At 41.1% G+C, this 15208-nt stretch overlaps 1 protein-coding gene across 4 annotated transcripts in view; it reads right to left on the reverse strand.

Moving 5' to 3' along the window:
* Positions 1-15208, reverse strand: part of AFF3 (ALF transcription elongation factor 3) — a 339352-nt gene that overhangs the window by 142761 nt on the left and 181383 nt on the right. The window lies entirely within an intron of this gene.

A 15208-nucleotide genomic window follows, 5' to 3' on the forward strand; every position in this document is an offset into this window, starting at 1 on the left:
TTCCTAAAATTGCCTTTATCATTGTGAAGGAGTTGAATAAGTTCCTAACTACAATGTATTTGTGGACATCCTGTATTTCAGGACAGATATGTGGCAAGCCCTAAACTAGGTGTGCTGGACTCCATCTTCGTCTCCTCCCTGTGTTGTCTTGAGGGACATTTTTTAACACCTAAGAGACAGGTCAGCTTGACCTGACTTGTATGCGATCATCCTTGACACAGCTTCAGGCAGCAGGTAGACACATGTTCAATACGGTTATCACTCAAGCCTGAATGAGTTGGTCTCCAAAGCAAGGCCGCTTTTGGGGAGGGGTAAATTAAACACTTCAGACAAGAAGTTCGTTAAGAGAGAGGCTTCATATTCCTCTCTAGTGCAGGATGTTAAGGGATGGGCATGTTTTTTTGACATGTTCAGCACTAACAGCCATAATATTTGGTACACAGTAACTTAATAGAATTAATATGAGAAGTAGTGCCAAGCGTGACAACCCTGAAGATCTGGCCCATACGTTTGAAGAGCTCAAGAGCAAATAACATCCTGCCTAAGCAGGGGGCTTGCTGACACTATCAAGAGTTTGCCTGGCAGATGCTTTACTGGGTTATGCTACCCTTAGCTGACTGTGGAATTGTTTCTCAGTGATATTCCAAGGAGTCATGCAGAGATCCACAATCAGTCCCAAAATAATACTGGAGTTATATTTCTATGACTCATTCTTTTTTAAAGAGAAAATGTTCTTGTTTGGAAAAAAGTGCATGTGAGTCTCTTGCCCATCCTTCATTAGCGCTGATGGAACTGCTTCCTGACCCAGCATGGACTGAGCTGTGGCATTTTTTACATAGTGGAAAGTCTCTGACTGTTCTGCCAATAAAAGGATCAGGCCTTTCAACGTGGTTTATTAGTAATAAATGTCACCTTTAAAGCATTCTTGATAAACAGTTTATTTCCTAATAAAAACTGCATTCTTTTATTTTATTTGAGGCTAAAAAGTTACATGATTTATTATACGTCTGCAATCTATGTGCGTGCCTCTAATCAGAGCATCATCTGGTTTGCAGTTTCTGTATCAGAATTGCTTTGCTTTTCAGTTCTTTGAGGCAGATCATTCATCTTATGACTTCCTTATCTGATAAGTGCCAGCAATAACAGGATATAGTAATTTTTAATATACAGTAACTTCTTAAAACTCAGGCAACAAAAATCATAGGCAATCAGATTGTTGTTTGCTACAAATACCTGGCACACGTGCTATTGTTTGCAAAATATTAAGGAATTACATATCAAGAATTTTTCCAATGGTAAAGGTTTATGACAATAAATTGACAAAAAGGAGATTTGCAATGTGGATATTTAACCCTAAATCTGTGACTAAAAAAAAGCATAATTTTCACACCTGCTTTTCTCTGCTTTTTGTTTACGGGACCATTTGCTTACTTTGTAGAAAATGTAATGTTGTGTATATAGACTAAAGGTGTTTCCACTGGTAAATCCTGTTCCCAAAAAAGAAGGGTTTTTCCCTACAAGTTCAGGTGCTGAGCCCAACAGAATGCATAGGAATGACTATGTGTCCCTTTCTTCTGAAGGGCAATGCTTCACGTGATCTCTGTCAATTGAAGAATGGGAGCAGACAGACTGGGAACATCTGGTAGCTTTGACCTAAAGTTATCCTACTTGTGAAATATTCTACTCAGTACTTATGATTTCCATTTGCTCAAGAAGCAGTTCTTCCAGGTTATATGACTGGTGACCCCCACTGTCACCTTCAGGGAAACATCTTCTGAGAAGTCTGCTATATGCCATGCAGAAACCAATCTGTTACGGCAGCAGAGCTCCTTCCTCCCACCTTGCCTGCCTGAGTCTGACAATGATGCCTTCATCCAGGGAAAGGACCAGAGGGCTGATTAAAAATAAGGGTGACCTTTTTTTGACATGTCAAAATCTTTCATTTCTTCTTTTCCCCAAGATTATTTCTCATCCACACTTCAATGAAAAATAGCCTTAATGGTCGTCTTCTTTTTTTTTTTTTTTTCCTAGCTAGCTTCTCTTCTCCTTTTTTAGTTTGAGTTGTGGTATATAATAATGCTTTCTACATAATTTAAATTTGATGTAACCCTTTCTGACACAAAGATTTAGTAAGACCACTGATATCTGTCAGGGTTAATAATTGCCATTATCATGAATAGCTGAATGGAAATTTACTAGAATAATATATTGAGTTGTGATCATATGGCATATTTATCACTACACTTTAAAATTCAGACAACTAGAAAATTAAATTGAATTAGGAAAAAATAATCAGAAAACTACCATGAAAAATATCCCAAACTATAGGTTGTCACCACTGAGGAGTGGTAAGATTTAAATGTAGTAAAATATTTTTTAAAAAGAGAAACATTAAACTATGTGCACAGTCTTCTTCTGGCTGCCAAGAACAGAATCTCAAAAATCAGGAGAAAGAATTTAGGTATCCAGCAAGTGTCAGCACCTTGCAAGGCCAAACAGAAACAACCCCAGAATATGTTGCTGTGTGCCAAATCTTGGGATCTTAGGCTCAATCTGAAGATATTTGAGACAGATTAAAAACACTAGTGGTGACATATGATGAAATCAAGATCAATTTTTTCAGTACACTGTGTTAAATGTTTGAAAATGCAAGCCCAAATGGCAACTATTTAATTAACTAAACAGAAAGGACTCAACTTTTAATGTTAAAATTAACTTTCATGCACAGCATCTCTTCTCTGCTTAGGTAACTTGCCTGTCTTTGGAGTTTGGGTTTGGCAGTACTGGCATAAAGCACCCGCTGGACTGAAAACTGTTTTGAATTGACTGACGAAAATTTAAATGTACTTAAGATCCTCAGAAGCTTCAACTTGGTGTTAGAACATTGATTGACAGAAAAGATTTTTGAAATTAGAAAGAGAAAAAAAGCAAATTAAACAAAAAAATAAGTCAGAAACACCTGGCATCAGAAAATGTTCTAGCCACTACAAGATAATGGTCTAATTTAAAACCAATTTAGATCCTTCTTCAAAATTGATTATATTAAGCTTAAAGTCCTGAACAATGTTAACTAAAGAAGGTACTGACATTTGGGGTCCAGAAGTGGGAAAAACAAAGACTTTTGGATCAAAGAAGGATGCCCTGACTAGACTGCTTAAAAATACATGTGAGCGAGCATGTGTGCCCAACTGCAGGACAGCTTGTTTGAGACGACAGTGACTGCCCTCCTCCTCCTGCAGCCAGATGCACAAGTCTGAGGGGCAGCTCTGAGGCACCCTCTTTGTTTTTTAACACACATTTCTCCTTGTGAGGGTTGCAGTGATGTTGTTTTGCACAGACATCTTGGTAGTGGTGGTGGTGGTGGTGATGGCACATCTCATTCATACTCACGCTGTAACTCTACAATTCCGCAACTCTACTCGCCTCTACTTGCAGTAAATCAGTTTTCAGCAGTCATACATAAATGTCCACTTTTACAAGCTATAAAGGTCCAAGCCTAGTTAATCTTACTCAATGTGCCAACTTGGCTTTTCTTCTTACTGCAGGGAAAACCTTCAAATAAAGAAATCTATAGTATTGTGTATCCTTGCTCCAAATTCAGTTTCCGCAGTAACAATTAAGTAACCAGACATTTCTTGTGGATTAATGACTGCTTGGCAGTGTTTTATTTGGGGCTTTTAACCCTAGCTTGTAAGTAATTTTTCAGGAAAAGTACCATGCAGAGGTAAATAACAGTATTCACTCTAGACTTAAGGCAATGCTATTTATCTAGTGCCATCAATCTTGCTGTGTGGCACATGATACCAGGAATGGTTGAACTGATTAAAAAAAATTTTGATTAATAACAAGTAGGGAGATGGGTATCATCTAGATTTAAAGTCTAGCCATATGTATAAACTTGGTGTTCATTCACTGCCAAAACCAGAAATGATCACCGGGTCATTACGAAAATTGACTGTTTAATCCTCCTCTCTGCTTGTGCTCACCAAGCCAATTTTTGATTAATAATATTTTGTATCTCCACACATGATGATTTAAGAAATATTTGTAGCATCTTATAAAGGACCCTGTCAAATACCTTTTGGAAATTATTTAAGCTGACTCAACTTCATCCACTGCTTTACTGACACGTCACAGAATTATAGGAGATTCATGAGACACAATTTTCCTTTGCAAATATTCTGCTGGTTAGCTCAGGGTGACTGGAGAGGATCTGTCTTTGTAGTTACCTACACTGAAATGCAGATTTTAGGGGAAGCATTAGATATGTTTATTCAGTTGGAAGTCAAGGCAACGCAAAGCTAATGCAGAGCTTTCCAAGACCCTTTAGCAAGTGATCACAAGACACAGTTTGAGAACCTTTAATCCAGTTACTCTCTTGTCTTTCCCTTTTTTTTTTTTTTTAACACAGGAGACTTTTTAACTGCTGTCAGTTGGCAAATATCCCTTTCAGTTCAGTGAAGCTACATTGCCACTAGCTGACAACATGGCTATAATTTTAGTGTCAAACACCCAAAGCAAAGAGTCTGGCGCTGAAACTTGGAGACTATGTTGAAGCTGACAGCATTTCACTACGGTAAGGTTCCTATCATGTGAAAAGCCAATTTTCTTTTTCAAAAATTGGTTTCTGTAGTATCTGCTTTTGCTGTAACTTTTCTAACCCAAACCTCAAATATGCACCTATAAAATGGAAAGACAAAGCCGTTTCCTCGTTTCTCTATGTCACTTATCTATACTCAGAACTCTTCTTCTTCCTCATAAGCCCTGTAGTTTCTCTTGAGCAATTAACAATTTTCCACTTTCCATTTGAGCAACTTTTTTTGTCATTATCTTTTTGATAGCATGTTATCGAGAACCACCACCACCCAACAAAATAACTTGCCATTTTCCAGCTTCCATTGTTTCCTGTTTTACTTCCTTTCTGTCCATTTATTTGGGCAGGTTTTAATTTATAGTTAATATTTATGTCATGTAAGATGCAAAATGCTTTCTAAACTTGAGATAAGAGACATATGTAGTTTTACCCACTCACTAACTGGAGGAGGAAATAAGGGAATGATCATGAGATCCCTGTCAAGGTGTTGAAATTGCAGCAAGGACACTGAGCTGGGTACCAGTTCAGCACTGAACCTCAGTCAGCAGTTAATTGGTTTGCCCTACTCCTGCTAAAATGATTTCAAGGAGTCACTCTTGTCATAGCAATCTACTGCAAACACATTCTACCACATTTCCTCTTTGGCACCATCCCAAGACTCTTCAAACGCCCTGTTGCTTTCTGTAATATGAATTCCTTTCAATAGGCTTCATTGGTATAACATCCAAAAATATATGACAATCCAGGGGACAGTGCTTGTCAATGCTTTGTTTTTTGTTCTAAACAAAGAAATAAAGGTAATTGTACAGCTTCCGATTGTGTCACTTGTGCTGTGCTTGGTTCTTTAGACATGCACAGATGGTCATCAGCAGAAACTGCTTGATAGAAACAGGATTCTGTGTGTGAGTGTGTGTGCATGTGTGTGCATGTGTGTGCGTGCACTCACATGCCTGTGAGCTGGGAAGAAAGAAAGAAAAAAGAGAAATGAGGCCCGTGGAAAGGGAGAAGGTAAGAGATTTTGCAGACTGCAGCATTAAAGAATGTATTCAGCATTAAATCTCCAGGTATTTTGTATCTACAGAACTAAAGGATTCCAAATCATGAACATTTGCAATGTGAACTGTGGATCAATTCACTAAGAAATCAGAAATGTCAGTGGAGTAAGTTTCTGTTTGGAATATGTTATCTCTGCTTTAGTGGAACCATCCTGCAAATAACCTGCAACAAGGTGTCCCTTTACAGGTAAACCATACAACAACATCTAGAGGACTTCCTTAAAATCTTTTAGTTTTCACTTAAATGCAAAAAAAAAAAAAAAAAAAGGACAAAATTTCTCCTTTAGTCACAACAACGAATATCTGTTCTTTGCTAAGAAGCTATGTTTTTAGATGAATGCATTGAACCATATGATACAACAAACTGTCTGAAAACCAGCCTTGCCCAGGCAAGCTGAGATGATGTGGTTAATCAAGGTACAATCTTTATTAGTGCATTAACCTCCTGCACCCAAGGACTATGGATTCTAATTCCTGAATTGCCATGCAAGACTGATGCAGCTAGTTTTCTAGTCTCAGTTGGCAGCAAGCTAACAGAAGTGGCTAATGAAGATGAATAGCTGCCTCTTGGGAGTGCGGGGAGAAGAAAGAGGAAAGGAAAAGACCTAGGATAACTCAAGGTCCAGATCTCTGCACGATTTCAGATAATAATGAAAAAGTACACATAGCCGACATTTTCAGGGACTGTAACAAGCATTTAATTCTGCTAACAAAGCAATGGTAGTGGCCTCAGGGTTGCTCTGAAAACATTTCAGAAGTTAAAACAAAGACTGTTGAAAAAAAAAGACCAGGACATTGGTCATAGTCTTATTCTGGTTTTGATGGATGATTGTATTAATATGGACAAAAGAACACAGAAAAAAGTGTCCAAAGCTGAAGAACAGGCACATTTACTAAGGAAAACATCCGCAGTTTGGAGAAGACAAGAATACCATCACGGTAAATATTTATCAATACTGAAATATCTTTTCCACAAATGCATGCAATGTTCTAATATAAACATCCCTTTAATCCAGGCAAAAATATACTGCTAAATGCATGGAGGTCATTGAAGCAAGTTTTGTGGGCGAAAAAATCTATTATTTTTTGAAACCAGACAAATTTTTGAAGTTTCTTATTTTGTGGGAGGCTGGAAGCTTTCTGCTAGGTACATCAGTAGTCCTGGATCACACCCTGGACAGAAGCTGAAATAGCAGGTCTTTGGTTTGGTCACAGCACCAAGCCTGACAGGACTTTAAGAAGCATTTGGACAATACTCTTGGGCACATGGTGTGACTGTTGGGTATGGTCCTGTGCAGGGCCAGGAGTTGGACTTGATGATCCTGATGGCTCCCTTTCAACTCAGCATATTCTGTGATTCTGTGATTTCTTTCTTAGTTCCAGTTTTTCATACTCCTGAAGCCCTTTTAAGAGGACTGGGGGTACCATAAAGACTTTCTTGGTTCCTGGGAACCTGACGGCTCATACAAAGAGCTCTTTTGTGCATCCACAGTGGAGGTTCACCAGTGGGTATGAATTGGTATTTTTAGCTCAGCTTGCTCAGCCAACTGATTATGTTAAGTTTCATGAACTTCGAGGTAACAGAGTGATGCCTGTGTGCTCTGTACATAAGTTATGGGTAGACATTACGTGAAGTAAATACCTTGTGCTTGGGGTTAAAATTTAAGATGCTACCAGAATGTCTTTTGGCTAACATACCTGTGAAGGCTGCCAACTGTAACAAGAAGCAAGGAAGCTTCTGTTCTCTGCTACTACAACAAACTTGGTCAGTGTGAAAAGATGGTAGAGAGGGTAAGAAAAGACCATAGGAAAAAAAAGTCAGAATTAAAGTATTACAGGTTAAAATGCTGTCAAATGTGGCTCTATAAAGTACAGCTCCAAGAGGTTTTGCACTTGTGGCTTCTTAATGAAATTAGATTAAATGTACTCAATTTACAGGTGAAAATTACACCAAGCTGGGACCTCAGACTACAGAGCTGAGCATCAAGGCAGGGACTCTTCCCTTTTCTCTGTCGTAAAACAGAGAGGTTCTGCAAGGCAAAGCAGTCTGTAAATCCTTCCTGGACAACCTTGCATGGATGTGGCTGACTGCAATTAGCAAACAATTTTGTTTATGATGCTCTGACAACGTGGGGAATCTATTCATATGCAAGTCATTTATTCTGAATGAGATTAAGAAATCAGTTTAGCACTGTGTGCTTCAGTGTACGTGAATTCAACCATCTGTTCTCAAGGTTGCGTGTGCCTCCTAGATCTGAATTGACAGGAAGATGTTAAATCTTGATGGTTTGTATTCTAGAAGCAGCACAGTGGCACAAAGTGATGGCTGAAGCCAACAGACAGCAGTTCAAGCTAAGAGTACAGAAGTGTACAGAATTGAACACACATTCATGTCTGGAAAGGAAGAACACGATATATACCTGTTAGACTGGGACACTGGATCCAGAAAGGTGTTAGGGACTGTCAGAGGACAAGAAACTAAAAACGATCTCCCAACATCTCATACTCTTGTCCAAGGAGCTCAATCCATCAGGGTGTATTTGAAAATGGATAAGTAATTAGCACAGTAAAACTGGTGAAGCCAATGCTGGAATAGCCTCTTTCTTTGAAAACATTTCTTCAAAAATGCTGGAAATTCTCAGAAGGTGAAAAAAAGGAACAAAAAGAGATCACAGATGTTTACAGAGATCATCTCTGTTAGACTAAGAGCTACTATGCTTGATTTGCATAAGTGTCTTCACGGGGGGAAAACTTTCTCTAACAAGACTTCTATAAAACTTATTTGTAGCTAACTGTCAAGTCTCCCAAGGTAAAGGCAGAACCTCTACTCAACTCAAGAGGATGCTTTCAGGATTCTCAAGAGATGACTGAAAAAATCAAGGTTGTTCATGCTTAATAGAGTTAGTGTATACAAAATTTCCAAATATGTCTCACTGGAAACTGTTGTCAGTTCACAATAATAGAAAAAGATGAAAATCACTAACTTCATTAGTGATACAACATACTTACTTCTAGCATCATGAGCCAGTGGAGAGAAGAACAAAAAGGCAAAGTGAAGTTAGGAATAAAGAAAAACTTCTCATGAGCTGGTAGTTTACTCCTAGGACGCAGTGCTATGGAAATGCCTGTCTTCATCTCTTTAAGTTGTAAGATAGTGAAAGGATGATTTTCTGAATGATATGCTTCAGCCAAATACAAGATAATGGGCTCAAGACAGGGGAGAGGGGCTGCAGTTATCTGGCTTGTCACACAGTTCAGAATGCTAGTCAGTCTGAATGATAAAATACACCATTCAGATTCACATCTAGAAAACACAGAAACAAAAGTTTCTTCTTTCCTTATGAGTAATCTATGGCCTATAGTTGTTCTCTGCTACTTTTGATTGTACAGGCTCCAGATGCACCACAATTAACCTTGGGGATCTTACGAAGGGGTCAACACAATGGAGGTATCTGCCCAACACTCTTGCTATGGTCAGCAGAAAGACAGACTTTAGCATGGGGCACATCACTGGACCTAAGATCTGGAGCATCCTCTGGAAGAGTGGGGAGAGGGCTGGAGGCCAGTCCCTTGTTGCTGTGTAGAAAGCGAGCAGCATGGTGCCTCTGGGAGTCCTTGCGAGGGCTTTATGCCTCTGCTCACCATCATGTTCTCAGAAGCCTGTGCCAGGAGCACGAAACTGCACTTACCATTTCTCCCTGCAACACAAGGGGTGGCCTTTGCAATGCTGTCGGAGGCAGGCAGAGCCCATTTGTTTGCCTCAGATGTCCCTAGGCAATCTGGCATTTCTTGTTAAAACTCATTTCAAGTTGTGCTTCTCTCTAGCTGCAAAAACAGTCATGGAGCAGTGAAGGAGACCATACTGTAGCTGTTCAATTCACACTTGACTAGTGATTATATTAAGTCGGTTCTTCAAAGCCATCATTGTCTCAAGCTCTGTCTGCTTTAAGCCCTGAAATAGTATTTAGTGCTTATCATACTCATTTCATTTGCAAGGTAGCCTGCAAACCTGAATTAGGCATCCCAGGTACCCTTGTAATCTCTGTAAGTACCATAATATTATTATGAGTTGAAACACATAAAACTGGAACGAAGGTTGAAAGAATCTTGAGTCAGAAAATCCCTTAAGAAAATCCCTGTTTTGGCACAAATGGCACAATGCCAACCTGTGACTCCACTTGGAAAAAACAGAACAGGGTCTGAAAATATACACTAAAGCCCTAACTCTACTCTGAAAGCACGTTCTAGCTTCATCCATTATACAATTTATTTCATTAAAAAGCAGAGTAATACTAGTATCTTATTCATTATTGTTGGCATTGTCTGCATAAGAAATTTGCATCTATTTAAAAAAAACCCAATGATTTTAAATCACTTTAACTAAACCCAAATATATTTAGATTTATCTAAATTGCTTAAAATCAAATTAAGTAAATGGAAAGTAAAATAAATAGATCTTTTAAACAGTTTGTAAGTACACTGGTTATGAAACAACTAAACCTGAACTGCTGAAGCCCCAGTATGCACAGAAAGCATACATGGAATAACATATCTTGCTGCCTCACCATTTCTGGGTACCCTCTGTCAATGTTACACCAGACTCTCTGTAAAAAGACAGCTTGGTTTTACGGCTAGAATGATATGAAAAAAGATACTAATGAAAGTTTTTACAACTCTCTAAAAATTCCTCAATACGTTTGCCAGCAAGCAGTAGGTGATTATAAAATTATAGGCTGTATCGACAGAGGTATGCAAGAAAGTAAGATGGTTACAAACGCTTGTTTATTTTTTGCTCTTAACTACACGATTTACTTATCCACTTTACAACAAAATTAACATGTTTTTGCTGATGTTTAAAAAATGAGGATGTATGTGTTTTCTTTTTTTTTTTAACCTCATAGAAATAATGTGGAAAAATTACAGTAATACATTAAGAAAAAGGGAAGAAGACATACCATTATTACTGTTTAATTATGCTACCTATTTTTAGAGTGCAGGGAATCAAAAATAACTGTCTTAGCATTGGAAATTTAAAATATTAAAAGTCACAAAAGTTTGTTTTGTGGCAGCAAACACTAATGTATTTTGATTTCTCTTCATGAGAAACATCAAATTGCAATTCATTGAAATGAGAAGGTTCAGATAGCGTCTATGTAGCAATTAACACCCACTTAAGCCTTCAATGACTTTTCTACCCAAGCAAGCCCGGCGTGCACCGTGGGCGCGTGGCCCCCCTCAGTGTGCACCGTGGGTACCCAGCCCCGGGGCGGCCCCTGGGCATCCGGCCCCGAAGGAGCAGCTTTGCCGGCGAGGACTGCGTCCTCGTGGGAGAGAAGACTGAGAACCTCGGAGCACACAGAGGTTTGGCGGTCTGGTTTGGGGGAGGGGTGGGATGTTGGGTGGGCCGTGAGGGTCCTCGGGCTGGCGGGAAGCCGGGCAGGGCAGTCCCATATGGAGTGTATGGTGTGTCAGGGGTGAGCAGTGCGTGGGACGATCTGTGATAACACGGTGGGGGGAGGATAAGATCAGGGTGGATAGTGGGGGGGTTGGTGGGTCTCAGCCAGGCTGGGGCCTTGGGAAGTACCCGAGCCCCAGGTGGGTGCGGGGGCTGGAACAGTTTGTTTTTGGCTCACCTGAGGCTACTGCTCAGGTTCAGTATGTCTTGGATATATTTACTGTGTCCTGAATGGATGGTCAGGACAAAGGGATGTTCCTGGGTATTTCCCTGAGACTGAGCATAGATGGGTGGCAGAAACGTAGGGGGTGAATGGCTTGCCCCAATCTGCTTTAGTGGAAAGAAGCCTGTGTACCCCTTCGCAGTTGCGAGCTATGCTGGCGATAGTACATGCCTTTGGCAGGGTCTCCCATGCCAGACAGATCAAAACCGCAGGGTCAGACACAATATATCCATGGGGAGGATGAGCTCGTTAGCCTTCTGGCAGTCATCCTAGGAGAAGAACAACTCTAACTCCAAACCCGAGCAGATTGAGCTCATTTAGCCCTGTAAGGCCATCCATCTAAGCAAAGGTCACTCTAATCAAACCTACATCCTGAGGACCTTGCTGCCACCGTCCAAGCTTGCTCGGCCCTGGCAGATGAACCTTAGGATTAAAGGGTGGGTCCAGTTCTGCGCATGCTGCGTTTCACCTAAAAAATCCACTGCGCAGGCTCAAAAGCTTTACCCACATTCACAAAGCCCTGTAGCGACGGGCGAGGGTCGAAACGGCAGGTGAAAGGTGCACTGGAAGCCGCAGACCCAACCCTGCATGCAGGCGGTTCAGGATATTGGTCATTTGAGACTGACTGGAGATGACAGTCTCTTGGGGCAGCACCCTGAACGACCAAGCAGCCTTTTCAAGGACAGCACTGCTTGCTCCACTTGGAGAGGGGCCTAGAAAAGGTGGCCTAAACAAAGCTCATCTCCACTTTCACCCGGTTGGTTAACTGCAGCCAACGGGCATCTTCTACTAATGCGGTCACACAAAGATCAAGAGACAAAGGCATACACCTCCTTCCAAAGGTGTAACCAAACTGACTCTAGCATGCTGGAACATCAGAACCATGTTTGATTCTGCGAATAGTGGATGCCCTGAGAGTCGCTCTGCCCTAATTGCCCATGAACTATCACATCTCAACATCGACATTGCTGGTCTCAGTGAAGTCCGTCTCCATGAGGAAGGCAGCCTCAGAGAACATGGTGCTAGTTACACACTCTTTTGGTCAGGCAAACCCAGAACCGAAAGGCATCTCTCAGGAGTTGGTTTCATTATCAAAAACTCTTTTGTTCCTAAACTCGAAAATCTGCTGACAGGTCATTCTGACCGCATTATCTCCCTACGCCTTCCACTACACAACAAGCAACACGTCGTCCTCTTTAGTATATATGCCCCAACTCTCCAAGCTGACCCTGCCGAAAAAGATAAATTTTACACTGACCTGTGCCGCCTTACCCAAAAGGTTCCTGCAGATGATAAGATCATTATCCTTGGTGATTTCAACGCCAGAGTAGGAAAGAACTTTGAAGCCTGGAAAGGAGTATTAAGCAAGCATGGTGTTGGAAACTGCAATGATAATGGTCGGCTTCTGCTAGAATTCTGTGCGGAGCAACAGCTCACCATCACTAATACTATCTTTTAACAGAAAAATAGTCTGAAGACAACCTGGATGCACCCCAGATCTAAGCATTGGCATCTCATTGATTATTTCTTGGTGCGACGGAGAGATGTCCGCGATGTCCACCATACCCGCGTGATGCCCGGTGCAGAATGCCAAACAGACCATCGGCTTGTGCACTGTAAACTTAACTTCAATCTTAAGTTCAAACCTAAAAGGGGCAGTATCCCAAGAAGAAGACTCCAAGTTAACAATCTCCAATCAGCCACAGTGAGAGACAGATTGCAGGCAAATCTTCAAACTAGGCTCAAAAATCATTCTATAGATTCTATAGATCCCTCTCCTGAAACACTCTGGCACCATATTAAAAACAGTATCCTGCAATCCTCTGAAGAATCCTTAGGGTTCTCCTTCAAAAAGAACAAGGACTGGTTTGATGAAAATAATCAAGAGATCCAGGAATTGTTGAGGAAGAAGAGAACCGCCCACTAAGCACACCTTGCACTGCCATCCTGCCACGTAAGAAAAGCAGCCTTTTGTCTCTCTGGGCTGGAAGTCAGCTTAAAGAAGACAGAAGTTCTCTATCAACCTGCACCTCAAGAAGTCTTCCATCATCTCCAGAGGAGAGCAACTAGGCTGGTGAAGGGACTCAAGCACAAGTCCTATGAGGAGAGGCTGAGGGAGCTCAGGCTATTCAGCCTGGAGAAGAGGAGGCTCAGGGGAGACCTCATCACTCTCTACAACTACCTGACAGGAGGGTGTAGCCAGGTGGGGGTTGGTCTCTTTTCCAAGGCAACTATCAGCAAGACAAGAGGGCATGGTCTTAAGCTGTGCCAGGGGAGGTTTAGGTTAGATATTAGAAAGAATTTCTTTACAGAGAGGGTAATCAGACATTGGAATGTGCTGCCCAGGGAAGTAGTGGATTCTCTGTCCCTGGAGGTTTTTAACATGAGACACATGGATGTGGCACTTAGTGACATGGTCTAGCAACCACAGTGGGAGTGGATCAAGGGTTGGACTTGATGATCTCAGAGGTCCCTTCCAACCCAGCTGATTCTATGATTCTGTGATCATCCCCATATCACCACTGGCCAATCAGAGCTCAAATCAGTCCAGCAGTTTAATTACCTAGGTAGCCTCATCTCCTCGGACGGTAAGATTGACAGAGAGATAGACAACAGGTTAGCAAAGGCATATAGAGCTTTCAGAAAACTCCATAAAAGAGTATGGCACAATAAACACTTGAAGAAAAGTACAAAGATCAGTGTTTACAAAGCCATAGTGCTGTCTACTCTTTTATATGGTTCCGAATCATGGGTCATCTACTGCCACCACCTGTGTCTCTTGGAACGCTTCCATCAACGCTGCCTCCGTACAATCCTAAACATCCATTGGTCAGATTATGTGACCAATACATCTGTTCTAGAACAAGCAGCAGTCACACGTATTGAGGCCATGTTGCTGAGAACACAGCTGCGTTGGGCAGGGCACGTCTCAAGGATGAAGGACCACCGCCTCCCTAAGATCTTGCTTTATGGTGAACTTGCCACCTGCTGCTGCTTGAGAGGAGCCTCGAAGAGAAGATACAAGGACTCCCTGAAACAACATCTCAGCCTCGGCCATATTGATCAACATAACTGGTCTACTCTGGCCTCAAATCAGGAGGCCTGGAGACACACCATCTATAGCGCTGCTGCTTCCTTTGAGAATGCATGCAGGATCACTCTCGAGGAGAAAAGACAATGCAGAAAGAACCGTGTCTTGCAGAATATACCACCTAAGGAGTCTTTCTGCTGCGCCTTTTGCAACCAGACATGTCTATCTTGTATTGGCCTTATTAGCCACCAGCGTGCTTGTAACAAATGTGGATAGAGCCTTTCCCAAATCTTCGTTCGCGAAGCCTAGCCGTGATGATGACCCAAGCAAGGTTTTCACCACTGTTTATTAGAGTTAGTCCTTTAGGTCAATTTTTTTTCACTTTGAAAGAGTTTCTTAGTAAAACAAAGCAGTGGATATATCTTTCAAATCTTTAGCACACAAAGAAGCCCATCAGAAGAAAGATTACAACATGAAGCTTTTTTCCCTACCAGCAATAAAAACATAAATAGGTAAGGCCCTCAGAATTAAATGGAGACTGTTGGAGATTACTACACTGGTAAAAGAGTACTGTAATCAGGAACATTTGGGGATCCTGGAATTAAGGTGGATTAAAATAATCTGCATGGGAAAGGGTATATGTGGAGAGAATATATATACCCATGCATCCAAAGGGTATATGTGGAGAGAAGAAACAGTGATCTAGATGTAACTTAACTAATGAAACTCTGTGTTTAGAATACCAGACGTAAAAACTGATACAAAAAACCAGCACAAAACCGGTCCACTCCCACTGATGAATTACATCAACCAAAGGGAACTCACATTACACCAAGGCAAAGCAGACTGG

Source organism: Pseudopipra pipra, chromosome 2 (genome assembly GCF_036250125.1).
Source record: "Pseudopipra pipra isolate bDixPip1 chromosome 2, bDixPip1.hap1, whole genome shotgun sequence".
In the NCBI taxonomy this organism is placed as follows: Eukaryota; Metazoa; Chordata; class Aves; order Passeriformes; family Pipridae; genus Pseudopipra; species Pseudopipra pipra.